Genomic DNA, 18,596 nt, shown 5'->3' on the forward strand with positions numbered 1-18,596 from the left:
AGGCACACGTCGTTTTTACATCTTTGATGTGTGTTTCCTGCATAGCGAGGTTGCCATTTAAGCTCCTCTTTTGTTTACTTCATTACTCTCACTTTAAAAGCATTAGTTGCTGTTACAGGCTGGCCAGGTCATAGAGGTTGCTTGAGGGTCTGCTACACAGTTATGAGAGAGCCAAGTTTTACAACAATGCAGCCAACTTTCAGATTGCTGAAGCACTCAAAAACATTTGACTCGAGGTCACACGCGCTTCCTACTCCGGGTATAAACAAAATCAGGACACTTTTAGCTCAAACTATAAGTGCCACCCGGCTTTAGTCATCACTATTGCACAAATTCCCTCTTTTATCACCCACACACTGCTCCCCCTGTCTGCGCCCCCTTCCCCACCACCACCTCCTCCTCCTCCTTCTCCAACCACAACCATCCTGCAATCTTTTTTTGTATTCAACTACTCACCCGCCAGTCTGGTGATTCTTGGGAGTCCCAGAGACTGCTGCAAACAAGTTCAAAACGCGATCCTTGCCCGAGATGACCCACCGAACTTAAAACAAGGGGCAAGTCAGCTGGGCCAAAAATCCAGGAACCGGGACAACACGAGGCGAACACGGACACTTTTTTTTATCCACCCCTCCGCGGTTTCTTTTTTAAACCTGCTGCCCGCACGGAGGGGCTGAGGCGAGGAGCACTTGCTTCAACAAAAGACGGTTTCACTTTACTGATAGACTGTTCACGTCCGAAATCGCCGAAGCAAAGGCACTGTAACGTCAGCTAGCCCACCCCCCCTCGAAACTGCTCCTATTCCGTTTGGCCGTGTTGTTGTTGCTGTCGATGATAGTGTCCACATGAAAAGTAACACAGCGCTGTTAGTTGTTTCGAGGGGTAGGAAGCCAGTGAGTTCGCCGTTTACAGGCTCTGCTTCCTTTTTCCACACACTCTCTCTCTCTCTCACACACACACACACACACACACAAACACTCTACCCCCTCTTCTCTCTCTCTCTTTCTCTCTCTTCCTATGCATACACATACACACACTCTCTCTCTCTATTGCTCCCTCCGTCTCTGTAAACCCACCCCTCCTCCTCCCCTCCTCCTCTTCAGCTGTTCAACAGACGCATCCACATGGCTGACCTAGTCTTTCTTTATCCAGACACTAGTGAAGGAGAATTACCCCGACCACACTAAAAAAAAAGAGAGAGAAAGAAAAAAAAATCCCGAGCGAAACAAAAACATGGACTGGATTCAAATAATCCTCAGGGACAAAAGGGGGTGGTTGGGGGGATGCCAATGGGGTTGTTGATTGATGGGAGCTCCGTAGGGAAACGATGTGTGTGTGTGTGCACCAGGAAGCGAGATGCACGGCAGCCAAAGTGGCCCGACCCGACCGTCATCAGCCGATCAATGGTAACGCTTATGGGAATGTGACTGAAACACTACAGCGAGACAATGAAAGCTACAGTTGTAGCCTAGTAGTGCCTTATAGTAAATAATGCCTCACTGTAGGCTTTACTTTTCGCGTTGCCACAAAAGCAGTGATACGTGTGAGTGGTGCAAAAAAAAGATGAGGTTTTTTTAAACGCATGTCGCTGATTTATATCTGAAAATAATACATCTACTGGGGGGGGGGGGGGGGGGGGAATCTATACACAAGAGGGAGGCGATTGAATGCTGCTCAGGCTCGTGCAGCTCATTTGCATATTTGGATAATGAATTAATTAGTCACCCCACCCATTAAAAAGGCAGAAACAAGCAGGGATGATAATGTGAATAGTCCATTAGTAACATTTGGGGGGTTGGTTTTAAGGGTTAAGCCTGAGTGTCACATAAATAAAAGAAAATGTGATACTGGTCATTTTCAAGGTCTCATTTTACGCTTTGAAAAAGATAATTCCACATTGTTTTGTCGGTTTTTGTTTTTATTTTTATTTTTATCTAAATACTACCAGTCTTAAAATCTGACATCCTCCCTACCGATGTGAGCACAGCAGGGGAAAAAAACAAAGATGGACTGCATTCAGTTATAAATTAATAGGATGATTTCCATTTCACTGAGCAAGTAGCTTGACACATTTTCATTGTCTTAAACATGATATTGGATCACTGTCAAAATCCAATTAACCAAAGCAAATAGTGTCCGCATTGGGCTCTTTTTTTCTTTTCTTTTTTTTGCACTAAAGCCGAGCACGGTCAGGAGAGACAGGCAGTAAGGATCAATAGAAATTGAGTTGAGGGAGGTGTGCAGGGGGTCCTTCATTGTCCTACAAACCCATGTTGGCCATCTTCTTTTCAATAGCAGAGAGCAGAGGGAGGTGTGTGTGTGATGGGGGTGTGCTGTGCAACAAAGTGCTAGCAAAACATCTTCCAACTCCTGAGGCAACTGTCCTAAGAAGTCATACCCCCCTCTACATATAGTAACCCAACACCACAGCAGCTACAGCTCCTCCCTTATCACAATGTGTATACATTTCACAAGGTCAATGTTCATGATATTTACACACACACACACACACTCTGCTTCCTTTCCTGAGTTACACAAACATCCAAAAAGGATCTATGATTGATAAAGAGGCGGAAATGCACCAATAAGTCTGATGTAATCAAAGCCTAAAAGATATATAATGACATTTCAGGCTCCAAAGATAATTCCACACGAGACTGTATGGAAATGGAAACTAGTCAACGTTTTCAGTACATTTGTGAGACTTAAGTTGGCCAAAGGCAGCAGCGAATCATCTCTGAAGGCAGTGCAGAGCAAAGCTGGATTGGCTGGCGGGGCAGGCTCCCCTCCCCGGCAGATGAGATCCCATTATCAGGCAGACGAGAACTCCACCTCCAGGATTTCACAGCTCCTCTGTTTATCACATGGCTCTGTCAAGTTGGGCACCATTAACCGATAATGAAAGGAGACAACCGGTGCAGTTACAAGCAAAGCACTCCACATTCTACAGGCCTAAGCATGTATCTGGGAAGCTGACTGTGTCTATTCAATTCTGTTCAGCATTCAAACGGCCCATCACAATACCTTTTCCCTGAGCACCCACCACCACCAGCACCTCTTCCACAGCTACACTGCCTTCAATCCCAACAGCACAAAAACGGGTTACTTGGTGTTTCTTTCTGAATTCAGAGCAAATGAAATCAAAGAGCTTCGCTCAAACAACATTTTTAAATTGAACTTTCCTGCGACACTCTTTTTCCTAAAGATTATTAAAGGAGAACAATTCAATGTTAAAGCTAACAAAAACCAGAGGGGGCGTATGAAAAGAATAAATGGCGTAATAAAGAAACACAAACTATCATTTTGAAATATGTTTTCTTCATCCACATCAAACACAATTACTACAAGTGTTACTAAACAAAAGGGATTGCAAGACTGCCACTGAATCAAAGGCCAACATGCCCCCCCCCCCCCCTCCCCTTCCCGCCCCCCACCTCCCTCCTTCCCCTGTCTGACTACTCCATTTATGGTTTATAGGATTCTGTAGCCACTTACGCTCATTAAAAATGAATACTTAACAAAAGCTGTGGCTGACACACACTGTTTGCTTTAGCCTGATTTCTTTACACTGGAGAAAAACAAGCCACTCAGAGGCAGCAAACAGAGAGCAGGCGAATAAGAGAGAGAGAAAGAGCTCCGCAATACAAATAAGTCAGCCAGTAGCTGAAACAACAGAAAAAAATGACATGGATGACTGAGCCAAGCCTGTGAGAGACTTGGCAAGCCTCAGAGGACCTGGCCTCTTAAGCACTCATATCTAGTAACTTCATTTAATACATTCACCAGGGATGAGCAGACAAGTTGAAGGAAAAAGGGATTGAGAGAAGAAAACAGACTTGTAAACCAAGAGGAGGGTTAGGTTGTGGCGGTGGTGGGGGTGCGCTTCAGAAGCTCGACTTTAACACATGACTAAATCTCTACAGTGTAACAAGTTAACTTCCTCGCTGCCAAAATATAATACGGGGAGGGAGGGGGAGAAAAAAAACTGATGTGCTAGATTGAACCTTGAGACCATTTTACGTTTGTAGGCAGGTAATATCTGCAGAAACTGTTTTTCTCACATTAAAAAGCTGAACGGTGCTTTTCCAGATGGGGCTTTAAAAGCAGTGATTCTATCTCCGCCACACGTACTATATCCATAAAGAACAAAAACTGTGTGACTGCTGCTTGAAGTTACTGTTCTTCATACTGACGGCAAGTGCTGATAGCCCCCCCCTCCGCCTCCTCCTCTGCTGGCAGGCAAGCAAAAAAAAAAAGCTGACTTCAAATCATTCATTGCCCTTTTTAGCCTTCATGGATTCTTAAGAGAGTACTTTACAAGTTGGGGGAATCCAAAGGGAAAATAGGGTCTTACACGACTAATTAAAACACAGACTCCGCCTGGAGGGGGTTGAAAAAAGGGGAAGCAATAAAACAATCCTCTCCAATCTCTCAACAAAGTAACTCAAGGAAATTACTCAACTAACTATGGTTAACTACACGCTTGTGGAAATGAGGATTCAAGGTTTTCAAAGGCGACTTGCTTTAGCTAAATTTAAAAAAAAGACAGTACTTGAGTGTGAAATTCACAAAAAGAAAAAAAGCCTTTGTAACAGCAGTGGTTACACTCTTCTCTCTACAAGCACACAGCACTATCAAGGTGACAAAAGACTGACTAAAAATCAAGATGTCCTTTGCAGACAATCCAGACAGATAGCTTGTAATTAAGCTGCTACCTTGAAAGCTTTTATTTGCGATCATTAACACTGTTGTAAAAATGTGAGGAAAGCCAAGGAATGGTATTTCACTTTAAGCAATCAGTGCAAGGTCTACTCTCACACAGCTATCTTGTTTACATAGCTATTCACAGTCACATTTGGCAGCCTTGCAACACTCTGAAAACCAAGACACTTGTAGGCTACATATGTCTAATCTCTTTGCCAAGCTACACAAGCTACTCGAGAGAGTGAAACTTGCACACAGCAGCCATTTGGTAAAAGTATTGCATATTAAGAAAACGAATGTAAGTAAACCTTAATCCAGATGGAGGAAGCTGCCACCTGGCAAACCAATTGATCAAATGTTAAGAGAGAAGAAACAAGCGTTTTCTCTTTATAAAATGCAGCGAGACCTGACTCTTCATTGTCAGACTTTGATAAATGCGAGCAAAAAAGCAAACAAGCAGCTTTTAATAGAAGCTAACTCAACGTCTGAATTCACACAGAGAAGACCGAAGCAGGGGTAAAAGAAAAATCAGGGAGTGAAACACTCGTGAATCAACAATTAATCAACCAACTGTGCAGGGCAACAAACTCACACATATAGACTGTGAACACAAACAAATGCACACGTGTGATATCTTAGATGCTATTTCACTAAGCCCCTGATTTTCCACGGACATTCTTCGAGCTCTCACATGGACTGTCTGTGTCTGTCTGATTCTCCAGGCAACACAGGGCCTCATTCATCTGAATAAAAGAGCAGTTCAGGCCTGCCGTGGCTGCGCAGAGAACAGACTCTGAGGAATGAGACTGTATTTCCAAGAGGGCCACAGAGAGACAGAGTGCAGGCTGTGGCACAAACGAGGAAGTTTACATTTCAGGCAAATCCTTTTCTGAACAAAAGACGGCAAGATAAACAAACAGTACATGTGCCTGATGCTTAGCTGTGAAGCTCTGAGTAGGGTGAAACTGTGTTTAAAAATGATCTTTAAAGCAAATGGAGGCCTGTGATCATGAAAGAGAAAGAGAGACTGGCGGGAGAAAGAGAGACTGGCGGTTGGGGTGTGTGATTCCTGTGTGGCTACTGTCTCTGAGCTAATCTGCTCAGATAGCCAGTGACTGCTCCATTTCACACAGAGCACATGGCAGTCTCACCTCCATACACTGCCACCCTATGGACAGTGAGTGAAGATGCAGCTTCATGCTGTTGCTGTGCTAGAAAAAAAAAAAGAATGGGGGTGGGGAAACAGGGGCTCATAATGTGTAAAACTAAAAATTAACTCCACACACTATAATTAATGACATGCGTATTAATATGCTCAATATGCTGCAATGGCTCACAAAGCTGTATCTCTCTGTCTTTTTTTCCCCCTTTCCTCCAGTACCGATGCTTATTCAGAAATCAATTATTCTCCTCTGGTCACACTTGGCTGCTCTCAGTGTGTAAGCTAATGATTCAGCCATCTAGTTTACAGATAGATAGTGATAACTAGAATAAGCACATCCATTATAGGTCAGAGAAAAAGCATTCTCCAATCATTCGAGCTAATTTTTCACATCTTCGATTTATCCCTCTCACATACCTTTTTTTAATTTTTTTATTTTATTTGGCACGAATAATAGCAGCAGAGAGAAGTAATCTCAAAGACAAATGTAAGGTCAGCGTGTTAGCACTGAGTGCGTTGAGAGAAAGATGTGTTATTCAAAGAGACAGCACACAGACAGGGTGTTGAGGCTGTGTTATGAGATTAGGCTGTTTTTGTGGGAGCGAACGGGTAAAAATCTGTCTGTATGCAGTCGGAACAGACAGTTGGGAGATCAGTGCTGAGGTCAAGAGGAGCCACTTAGCTGTGCTTTGGCCTTCCAACCCCTACAGCGTTCAGAATCAACCGTTCCACTGTGGGAGTAGATAAAAAGCTTGGCAGCAGCCTTGCAACTGAAGACGACTGTATTTACAAATGCATGCAGGCTTTATTTACGGCTTTTTAAAGGTACAAAATGGAAATTAATTGGAATAGGTGGGAAGCTCGCTCATTAGCCAGAATATATATTAGAATAGCCTTGCAACTGCAGGTCCCCAAAAGCATTAAATCTAAGGGTTTGCTATAAACAAACAAAGCCATAAACAATCCTGACTGAAAAAACATACCTGTCTCAATTACAACTAAACCATGAAGGTCATTTTAGATTTTTTTCGCTCCAACTATTAGCAGCATAATTTAATATGTGACTTAATGAGATTTACACCAGATGTGATGCTGCCTTTTTTCCCCCCACCACATATTATTACAACAGCAACGACGCAAGGAACCCGTCCCTTTGTCGTCTCTGGTGAAGAGATAATGTGCTGAAATCTGAGAATAATATGTTAAGTGTCATTTATGATTACATAGTAAGTCTGTTACCTTTGTCTTTATTGTTTGGACTTATGAATAAACTGAGCATAGAAGTGTGCTTCTCATTATGTTGTTCTGGACACAAACAGAATTACTACTCAGAAGTGGTGAACTGGAAATTCTGCAAATTGCTTGTTTGGATGCACATACTCTGCATAATGCATGAAGCATCTAACATATAATAGATATGTGTGCGTGTATGTGAACTTGAGTGCGTGTGGTAGGAAGTGAGTGTGCATGTAAGAGATAGCGACCAAGTGAGAGGGAGCTGGGGAATGAGAGATAGAGTAACAGTGTTGATATTCAATATTGAGCAGAGTGGAAAGCGAACATGCGGCATGCGGCATGCTAACTGTCTATATAATAGGAGCAGCGGGGAATAGACAGAGGATCGGTGCAGCATGAGCTCCTTAAGTCAGCTCATGGAAGAAGGATGGATTGAGGGAGAAGATGGATGGGGTGAGTGAAGGGAGGAGAGATGGTAGGGATGGGTGGGAGGGAGGGAGGGAGGGAGGGAGTGCAAGCCGTAGCTCTCTCTGTTCCTGCACACATCAGCAGCAGGAGGGCAGGGATGCGCGGAGGCCACAGCAAGCCAATTACCAAACTCATTAAGTAACCTGCTAGTCGGCTTTGAACTGCAGCCCCCTCCATATCTTGACTGGATTCTCTGCCGCTGCTGTGGAGATTCGGATAGGCACTGCAATTTTTTTTTTTTCAAATTGGTAGAGAGGGGAGAAGAGATGGCAAAATGGCAATACAATGATCACATGCAAAGTAGAATCACATGTGAAGCCATAATGGATATGGTTTGTAGATTGGTGGTTTGAAGGCATGACATTGCCACAGACAGCATTGTAATGACTTATACAGCACAGTAGGTAATGTGATAAAACAGGAAATAATGCATCCAGACAAGACTGGGTAAGCATGGGTTAGCAGTGGAGGGATGAATGAGTGCTGACAAGCTTTAGTGTTTATTTCCAGTGGCACTGAAAGCAGAAATGGCAGGGAGAGAGGGGGGAGGCAGTGAAAAAGAACAGGCACAATGAGGAGTGAGGATGATGACGGAGAGAAATATGGCTGTGAGCACTGCAGGCAGGTAAAGAAAATGATCAAGGTCCAGTGAGCGCAGGAGCATTAGAAACAGTTTGGTGGAGAGAGGAATGGGGTTAGGGCAAAGGAAAATGCTGCGTTAGTCAGCGCTCCAGCATCACAAAGCGTTGTTGACTAACCTCGACTGCATTCACCTCCTAGCTCACTGCCTCTCAACAAGTATTGACACAACGACAGTCTGCAAGAGAAAAACTGAAGGGAAACAGACACACACACACAGAGGACAGGGGAGAAAAAAAAAACATGAATGATGTGTAAATGGAACAAACGAGGTGATAACAGCTTGACGGCAGAGGTGTATGCATGGGTGAGGAAGACTGCCATATTTGGCATCATGTTGAACACATGGTGAATGTAGCCACTGAAAGACATGAAGCTGCACAAAAAATACCATTCACAGTGCAGTTAACATTTTCTATGAGGAGATTGTGAGCATTTATTCTGAGCCAGTATTCATTTCCCTCTACTCAATAAACCTCTCTGGATACACTGAGATCTAGGTACTCGTACCTGCTACACACTGTGCAACACTCACTCACACACACACAAACACACACAGTCCCCCACTCCTGAACCTCCCCCATTATCCCATGAGCCCTCTCTTCTCTGCCTCGCTCGGCAAGAGCTTGGAAATAAAAACATCACAGCTCTGCCTCGCAGCACCTGTTCAATAACATTGACATTTCACATTCAGCATTCGCACATTGAGAGATTCCCTGCATTTACTCTCTTTAACACCCAGAAACGCAACACACACACACACACACACACACAATGTATCTGCTACATTATAAAGTATGCATTTAAATACTGCACAGACTGGGGATGCGTATGGGTGTACTTCTGTTCTGCAGTCATGTATAGGGTGTAACGATCTAAATTAATTGTTAGGCAATCCTCTTAATTTAGCCAATTATTTTTTCCCCAATAACTCCCTGATTAAAATATGGTAATTCTTACACAATCATTCATTGTAGTCAATTATCATCTATCAATTACTAAAGTCCATCCATGTGACTTTTTTAGTTGCTGAAAGCATTGAAGAATCAACTGAATGATGAGGATAATTTAAGAAAATGTGTCAATATTGTTTTCAATACTGTACAGTTTAGCCTGTGCCTGATACATGTATGTGTAACTCATTATGAGGATGAGAACATTAAGAGCATCTCACAAACTACCTAAGATGATGAGCAGCTGATGAATATGTAAAACACTGTGGGATGAGTATGTGTCAGATTTTTTTTCTATAAAAAAGGAGGGTGTGGCTGTTTTCTTAACCAATTATTTATTGACGGCAAAGCTGGAACAAAACAAGGCAACATCCCTGGATATTTACGAGGTTTACAAAATTATACTGTTTGTTATTATTCATGCCCTGCTTCTAATGCAACACGCCCTCTGAATTCATCCAGCATTTTGAAGTGAAATGGTCTGTACAGTTTTGAATTTGAAAACAACACCAGGTGTGCAGGAAATAAAATCAAAGTATTTCTATCATGTCCATAGATCTGGGTATGGACGGCAGGGACATGTCCCTACCAGTATCAAGGTGTGGTTAGCTTGCCCAACTAATACTGTAACTAATCGAAAACAATCCACTTTAACTTCACATAATGTTAACAGTAAGATCTCTGCAGAGTTTGTGCGTCTTCTGAAAAAAGTGTTATTATGATTGAAAGAGCAGGATATAAGGAATACTTGACTTGATGATCTGGCAACCCTCAACTTCAAGCTGTACACATAGTTGAGTAGCGGCAGCCCTGCAGCAGTAGTAGTGGAGTCGGTGAGGTGGAGAATAATAAAAGCGTTTAGTATTTATAGTTTAAACGTTCCAAACATTACAGAAATGAAAAAGACTTTTCTGGATAAACTGAACAATAATGTTGGTGAAAATCCCTCTCTGGTCTTCTTTAAACAACCAAAGTGTCAGTAACAGCTGACCTTAGTTAATAAGAATATTCTGTACTCAATCCAAACATTAATCTCTGAAATTAGTGGGAGAAATATTTACTATTAATACCATCTCTCCCCTTTTTTCCATAAGTGGACCAAAAGCAGAGTTATTACTGCATATGTGCCATTAAGACATGAACATTATTTATGAGCTAAATTAGCCATAGCTCGTCCAACTTATTTGTTTTGTTTGTTTTATTATGAAAATCCTGTCAGCAGCAGCCTGAGCAGCACAGAGACACACACAGGTGAGCTGCGGCCTCTCAGCCATAAATTCAGAAACTGAACCAAAAATATTACTAATAGAAGTTTCTGAGGTGATTTAAAAATATGTTTGAGCATGACTGAGGCTCTGTCATGAAACTCCTGAGTTGTGTCGCCCAAATCCACAAACTGAAATATGGACAAGAACCTCAGGTGAGGCTTGAAAACCTCTCAGCAGCTTGTTACAGAGCAGCATATTACCTATAGGTTTCTCTACATTCATTTTGCTGTAACAGTCTGTGATGTTGTTTTTAAATATTAATTTTGGTCTCAGTTTTTTAGTTCAGCGGTCTATCAGTAAAAAAAAAAAAAAAAAAATCAGAAAAATCTTTTTAAAAAGTCTGATTTCAGGCAGGTCAGCACATGAATATTCAGTAAACATTTTGCAGAGTCAGGCTCTTTATGTGTGAATGTGTGTGTGGGCACATGTGCCTATGAAAGAAAACTGTAATGGAGAGCTTTGTGTAGCTTTAATTGTGTAAGTACACGTTCACAATTATTTTGGCTGTCCGACAAAAAATGTCCCTGTCAGTAAAAACCAAACCTACGTTATTGATTTCTATCCATGCAGTCTCTGCACTGTTAAGCAGCACAGCAAGCAGGATGTACTGTTGACTTATATTCGATGAAAGAAAAAAGACAGATACACACAACCACCACCAAGACAATGTTTCCACTCACTCCATGATCAAACTTACCAAAGAACATTTTGGGTTCACGGAAGTTTGACTTGATTTTCCTTTTAGACGCACCGTGACACTGTAATGCATGTTTTCATACAATAGTTACCACCTTAGGACAAGATGAAATGTGCAGCGGGCCACCTAGTGCCAGGGTTCGATGGTGTCACCAGGTGCAGACCTGGGTGGCTGAGCAGGGACATCTGCTTGACGGCATTAGAACCATCAGAGCCCCGCCATAACCACAGATTAAATGGCAGTAAATCTGAGGAGTAGAACCATGTATGAACAGCTCACATTGATTTTGCAATCCCTTCAGTAACTCTGGGATGTCCACAGTGACAGGCAATGTGACCATCAAGCACACACACACAGGGACTCATCTTTTTCCCACTTTTTTTTTTTTTTAAACCCTCTAAAAACTGTCTATGACTAACCTATCTTCCATTTTAATCTGCTCACATCTCGGCCATCTCGGTGTATCCAAATAGCACAAAGCGTGCAGCATCGTCCGTTTAACAAACTACCCTTCCATCCAGTCTCTCCCACTAGTCACAACAAGGCAACTAAAACAAGTTCAACAGTCCTAGAAATGTCTGTTCCTATATTCCAGTACATGTGCTCACATGGGAGCGAGATCTCGTCCGTGCTCCGTGAGTTGAGGGTTATTATATGTGAGCACCACGGGCTGATTTGGACAATGACAAAGACAAACTGGCCTTTCCTTCTTTGCTGCCTGGTCTCGTTGTTAGTATCTGAATATGCATGTGCACTCTCTCTCTCTCTCTCTCTCTCAGGCTCACACACATAAGAATTCACTCAGCCTCAATGAGACCTTTTTGACACGACAATCCCAAAATCCCTTGCTGAGACCCCAATCCCCTTCGACCACCATAGCCCTTCGGAAGCTGGCTGACATCAAAGACAAGCGCTTCGCTTTCATGACTTTAGTCTGCCTCTCAGTCTGTCAGTGTCTCTGACTGTCCAACCCATGCTCTTCAGAAAAGCCACTATTTTAACACCAGGCTCAGACTAACCACTTCAAACACCTCCACAGCCAACACCAAGGGTCCAAAGATAGCCTGCTCTGCATTTTCACTATTTCCATACTCATAGAGGCGGGTGTCAAGAGTGTTAGGATGTGAGCGATGAGTCTAAAATGGGCCTCCAAATACTTGACTGCTATAAGAAATGTATCCCAGTATAAATAATTACACGTGTACCTCTTTATGGAAAATGCACCTAGAGTGCTTAGCGCAAACTTCCTCTCCAGTCAGCTTGGCAACCGCATTTGGCAACCAGCAGAAACCTGACTCCTCCGTCCAAAATGGCTGTGTTGGTCATCATGGCTGACCTTAGCCACCTATCAAGCCAATTGAAAGCGATTACCTGGTGATTAGTGTGCGTTGTGAGGCAGCTCCATTAACCTTTGAGAAACAGAGTGTGTGGAGGCTGCAGTGTCTAGCCAAGTGGAACGAAGGCTCTCCTTACTGCCTCCGAAAAAAGACGAGTGAGGTGAGTGAGAGAAAGATAGAGAGAGATAGAGAAAGAGAGGGGGGGACTCAGTGTGACAGTGGAGTAGCTCCTATTAGGTAAGCACATTGAGCCGTCAGGCCGGCACATTCATCAACTCGCAGAATGCCAGTCAGCAGCACCAGCAGGCGAGCCCGGCTCTCTACTGCACCACTGTTAGTGGTGAAATAGGGAGGGTAGGAGAGTGACAAGGAGGCATTTGCAAAGCAGATTTGGACTACTCTCCCCGGCATTTGGCAGCGCAAATGTTTCTGTGCATGGTTCGAATGGCTTTTACAAGCATTTCCCCTGCCCCTAATAGACCAGCCTATGGCCTGCTAATGATATCATTATCATACATGCACTGTGATTGTCTGGACCCGGGGTGTGCCAAGATCAATGGACAGCAAGATCTGGATCAGTTGATTAGTCTGCTGCTGTTGAACAGCTAAAACATATTTTGTGCACAGTCAATGTGTTCTTGGATGGGATGTGAACGAATTGGGTCCTTGCCTGTTTTCAGAGTGCAGCATTCAGATGTGGTGTAAGGCCGAGTGGTTTTGTGCCATATGAGAAGCGAATTGAACTGGCAGAGCTTATCAGCTTCCACCGCTCATCTTAATGTCAACGACTACCATCGCCACACAGCAAGCTTCAAATTAAAGGGCTAAAACCACGTGTTAACATTCCTGACTAAGTCAAAACTAATGAAAATGTGTTTAATATTTCTATTGTCCCTTTGTCACTGTGAATAGTCAACATGTCAAAGCGGTTTTATTTGAAAAACCACATAACAAGCAGCGAGTGTTTTCACTTCCACACTGTGCAAAGCCAGAGTGGTTTTGTTAAATATGCATGGTTGAACTTTTGATGACAAAGCAGCAGAGGATAGAAGAATATCATCTCATAGTACATTAGACTCTTCCAGTAGCACTCCGTCAGTATAGCATTACGTAAACAGGATGACATAAAGTTGTATGACATACATTTTTTACACTAATGTTGAAGCATGTGACTAGGTTGTGTACAAACATACAGGCCAAAGTGAACAAGTGGACTTTCTATCTCATCAGATTTTGAATAATGTTTCTGATTTATGTGATCAGTGACCAGTATCAGTCAAATTTTGGACCCACTTTCTCATTCAAAGGAATGGGGAGGTGTGTCCAAACTTTTGACTGGTGCTGTATGAATGTCTAAAGAGGAAGTTTAAAAAAAAGAAGAAAAAAAAGGTTAATGTTTAGATAACAAAAATATATCTTATTCTTTTAAGCTTTTACTTTTACTCTTATTGTTTCATTAAAAATACTTTTTTTCAGATGTTCGTGGACCACAAGATATCAAACACTGGATGTTTCCATGCTGCCTTAAATGTTTGATCACATTTGATGTGTGACCTGACTTATAGCCAATTAGATTCCCACATGCAGTTCACTTTGCCTCGTTGTTTTCTTTAATAAAGTAAAGCCACACTCTTGAGCGTTTGTCACAGTTCACCTTCCACTACTGATGTGACGTAAGCCATGCATGCTAGCTCAAATCTAAACAAATCGACATGCTGTTGCGTTAATGCGTGGCGTAAGCAGGTCCTGACAGATATGCAGCCTTTGTTTGTAATAATAAAGGGTTATTGTGTTGAGGAACTGATAGGAAGTACTGAAATTCATTTTTAACAGGTTATTGGCATTTTGGCATCAGTTCTAATTTGCGTTCAATATCGGCTGCAGCACAGGTGTTAGTTGTTTGTGGACAAATTACCAAAAAACAGACGACAACATAATAGAAAAACAGGAGAAAACAGCCTCCTAATAACCACAGCCTTGAATCAGCATCTCTCTTAAAGTCACATCCTATCATCACAAAGCCATTCATTGCAGAACTATTGCATTAGATTGCATTAAATTTTACGGATATCAGTTCATGGCGTCCACCTCCTGTAAAATGTTCAGGCTTCAATCACAAGCTTCCTCCCGTCTATTCCTGCCACCGACTTGTTCTCAATCATAACTGTAATTTTAGAGCAGCCTGATTGTGTTAGGAGGTAGCTGATTGCGCTGATGAGCAGAGCGCTGCTGGAGAAAAGAAATTGGGCCATACAGACTGAACAAAATAATGACATCAATAACAGCCAGGGTGATGTAAGGTTGTCGAAGACGCTGTACTCGTATTTAAATGATCGCCCTCTCAGCCAATCTGCAAGATGACAATTGGCCAAAAACAAGCCTGTATGAATTCATCTCTGCTGCACCCTTTAACTAACGGTCTCACCAACTGTAACACTTTAGCAACGCAGCAGCAGCAGCGTCTAAATCACACTTTAGTGAGGCCAATCTATCTACAGGGTTTACTCCATCTGTCGCTTTCCCCTATCAGCATCCTTTAGGCAGCATCATGCAACTACAAAAGGCTAATGCAGGTAAATCATACCTATTGAACTCGAATGCTTGACACTAAGCTTCCTGGCACACTAGCTAGCTCGAGTGGGCGAGAAATGAACCTTGTTATGTGTCCTGACACTGGGCCCTGCTCCCCGGCAAATAAAAACATGCCTCTCACTTACTGGCTGCCCGCGCCCACAGTCCCATACATCAGCATTATAAAAGGAGCTCGGCAGCCTCAAGGTCAGCTCAATTTCCTCCTGCCGTTATGAAGTATCAGAATCACAGCAAGAGGGGGCACCCACACACATGTAAAGAAATAATTTAGGGAGAGAGGGAGGGAGAGAGAGAAAGGAAAGGAGGGGGGATTTGGAGTGTGAAGGAGAGGTGGTGTGTAATACAATGGGGAGCTGTGACAAATCACCAGGAGAGAACCAGCCTCTTCTACAGTAAGGATGTGTGAGTGCGGGCATTTGGGAGGAAATGTAGAGAACATTAAGCCTACTTGCTCATTCCACACACTAAAAGAATATAGTAGTCGGTGCTATAAGTAATGGGATTGAACATTTTTGGTCCAACAAGCCGATTCCACTTGTATAATTGCTCAAGTGTAGTCTGTGAAACTACAAAGCAATTAGACCTACTGAATACTTGTTTCAGAAAATGTGAATACAGTGTTTACCATTTACTGTAATTAAATTGTAAGCTGTTACATGGGCATAACAGAGACCTAATGCTACCCTAATGCTTTTTTTTCTCCCCCTTTTGAGATCTGGGCCCATTCATCACATGCCCAAGCAATTTGATAAATTACACAGAAGCATGAAAGCTGATCATGTGCGTGGCAGAAGAGTGCGGTGCGTGTGTTTTCGTGTGTCTCCGCTTGAGCCGGCAGTCATCCTTGGCTGCCTCACTGGCTGAGGTTTGACACCTTCAGCTAAGAGCCTGGGGAAATAACAGCAAATTCACTTAATGGCACCACCTCATCTATTCCTCATACAGGGAAGAGGAGGAGGAGGAGGAGGAGGAGGAGGAGGAGGAAGAGGAGGAGGAGGAGGAGGAGGAGGAGGAGGAGGAGGGAGAGTTCCTTGAGGTGTTACAAAATGGCTGTGTGCTATGGGCTGTGCTGCCATCTCTCACATCCGTGGGGGTGCAGATGTGTGGGTAAACACATAGTGCATTGAGATCCATCACCGGCCTTGGTCAGCCACCAGCTGTAATTTGCTGTCAACTCTGACCCCCCCTTTGTGAAAGCCGGCCTGTCTGTGCTCCTGCTACGAAGCTTTTTGCGGTGACAGCGCAATCTGGTTTGATGTGTTAGTGTGTGTGTGGGGTCGCATGTGTGCACGTGTGTGATGATCTGTACGTGCTAAGACAAACAATACTTGGATGCAGTGACGATGAGCATGGCTGCAGGTATGTGCATGTGTGTTTGTGCAGGTGTAAGTAAGCATGCATGTGTATATCTGTGCGTGTCTGTGGGGAGTGTTACAGAGCCAGAGGTATAATGGCCCCACTCCATCTTTGTGTGAGGTATTGCAGAACAATCCAAAGCAAAGCGGAGCAGCTGGGAGAGAGCCTGGGCTGGCTTGCAGTTAGATAACATCTCAGGGTAACAGCAGGTATGCTATCAGTGCAGCCCCAATCCCCTTACGGCTATTTTCAGAGCCTCTGACCCCAGCATGACTGGCTGGATGACGTCTCTGTGCCAGCAACACAGGAAGAGCAAAGACCCAAAAAGCCACACTGCTTGCTTCCTCTCGCCTGCACATCTCATTCCAGCAGCCCTGAACAGCTCCGCTATTGTTCCGATGTTTCACTAAAAAAAAGAAGTTTTTAGCTCACATAGTTTGGACTGCAATTTCCCAGTAATTCACCCAATTGACCAATACTATTAAATAATAATAAATCAACATTTAAATAGAATTTTCCTATTACTGTAACTTGTATATAGTCATACCCTAATCATATTAAGACGTGTATCAAGATTGCCTTATTGAACAGATTTCAGATCTGTGTACACCTTAATGGAACGATGAATCACAAGTGGAGCGACAGTTTTTGTAGCTGCTGTATCAAACAGCTTGATAAAACAGTCTCTACCATCTGACTCAGCTTTCATGTATCTGTAAGATGAATAGTACAAAGCAGCGTAATTTCAGAATCCGTACAAAGGCTATAACACAGCAGCAACAGAGATACAATGGTATATGAGGCTGAATACTGGAAGGAAACCAATGTAGCCACATAATGTGGGGGCGTAAGGCTCTGCTGTGAAGAATATAAATGGGAATCCGTTCAATGAGTAACACACATAAACGGCTAATAAAAACACTGCGACTGCAACTAACAATTGTTTTCATTATCAATTAAGCTGACGATTATTTTCTCCATTGTTTGGTCTATTGAATGTCAGTTACACCCGCAACACAACATCATATAAGACTAAACAAACCTGAAAATATTCACATTTGATAAGCTGGCGTCAACAAATTTTGCATTATTTTTCTCCATAAAAAAAAAAAAGGATTCAAAACAATGAATCCATTATCAAAATAGTTGCAGATTCATTTTCTATTCATCGACTAATCATTGCAGCATGTTCAGAATAAGTTAAAATGTGAGATTGTTGCAGTCAATGTAAAAGTTGTCGATAACGCAATCCCTTAATCAAGCTGCGACCCGGAGAGGATTAGACTTTAGGAGGATGATATTTTGATCAGCAGATGTTATCTTTAAGTGTTGGGCTGTGAATTAACAAGACTAAAAGAAAAGCCACACATTATAAGGAAATGTCCAAGTCTTACAAATGTCTAAGTCTTACAAAGAGAAAACCTGAATAAATAGTCACAGACTATCAGTCACAGTGTAAAAAAAAAAAATCTATCGCTATTATAAGGCCACTCTCTGCTCTTTGCATACATTTCTAGCAGTGGTGTCTGTTAATAGAGCAGCTGATAATGGCTGCATAATGTGTATCCATAAGTGCAGTGGTGCTGGAGCAGGGAGATGGATGCCTCCTGTGTGTTTTCCACTTACATAAAGCTCTCTCCATCTGAGTGAATGGCTTCCCACTACTTGGCTCCCCACAGTTAGCTTGTCAGCCTCCACCCCCCCCCCCCCCCCCCCCCCCCCCACCCTCAAATCTCTTTCTCCGCACCTGCACCCGACACTGCAAGCGCTCTGTCACCCACTTCTCTCTTCCCCAACCCAGAGAAAATGTTAACCCCCGCCCAGCTAGCTCTCAGCAGCCCCTGGGGCATGGGACAATTAAAAATGAGGCAGGGGCTCAGTCGAGTTGTCATGCTGAGTGTCAGATGGGACCTCGCCTGTATGGCTGCAGAAGTGGAGTTTGATCTCGAAGCCCAAAGAAAATAATATACCATGTCTTTTGTACTTGAGATCAACGTTCACTCTAGTTCAATGTGATGGCAGCATATCAACACCCTGAGAGCAATGCAATCTGGCTAGAGTGATATATTTGGCCCTACAGTATTCAGACATAGGCTGACTGCACGCACACACACACACACACACAAATCTACCACTACAGTCTGGTGTCAGCCAATTACAAGGCTACCCGGTCTGCCCTTGACTATA

At 43.0% G+C, this 18,596-nt stretch overlaps 1 protein-coding gene across 3 annotated transcripts in view; it reads right to left on the bottom strand.

The window, feature by feature from the left end:
• rerea (arginine-glutamic acid dipeptide (RE) repeats a) overlaps positions 1-18,596 on the bottom strand; it is a 131,690-nt gene that overhangs the window by 94,263 nt on the left and 18,831 nt on the right. The window contains exon 2 of one of the 3 annotated variants that reach the window (XM_062426393.1): positions 8,326-8,398. The gene's annotated coding sequence lies outside the window, so the exon portion shown is untranslated. Of the gene's footprint in view, positions 1-456; positions 981-8,325; positions 8,399-18,596 lie in introns of those variants that run through there. The other 2 variants (XM_062426394.1, XM_062426391.1) reach the window with 2 other exon arrangements.

The sequence above is a fragment of the Scomber scombrus genome, chromosome 10 (genome assembly GCF_963691925.1).
Source record: "Scomber scombrus chromosome 10, fScoSco1.1, whole genome shotgun sequence".
NCBI lineage: Eukaryota > Metazoa > Chordata > Actinopteri > Scombriformes > Scombridae > Scomber > Scomber scombrus.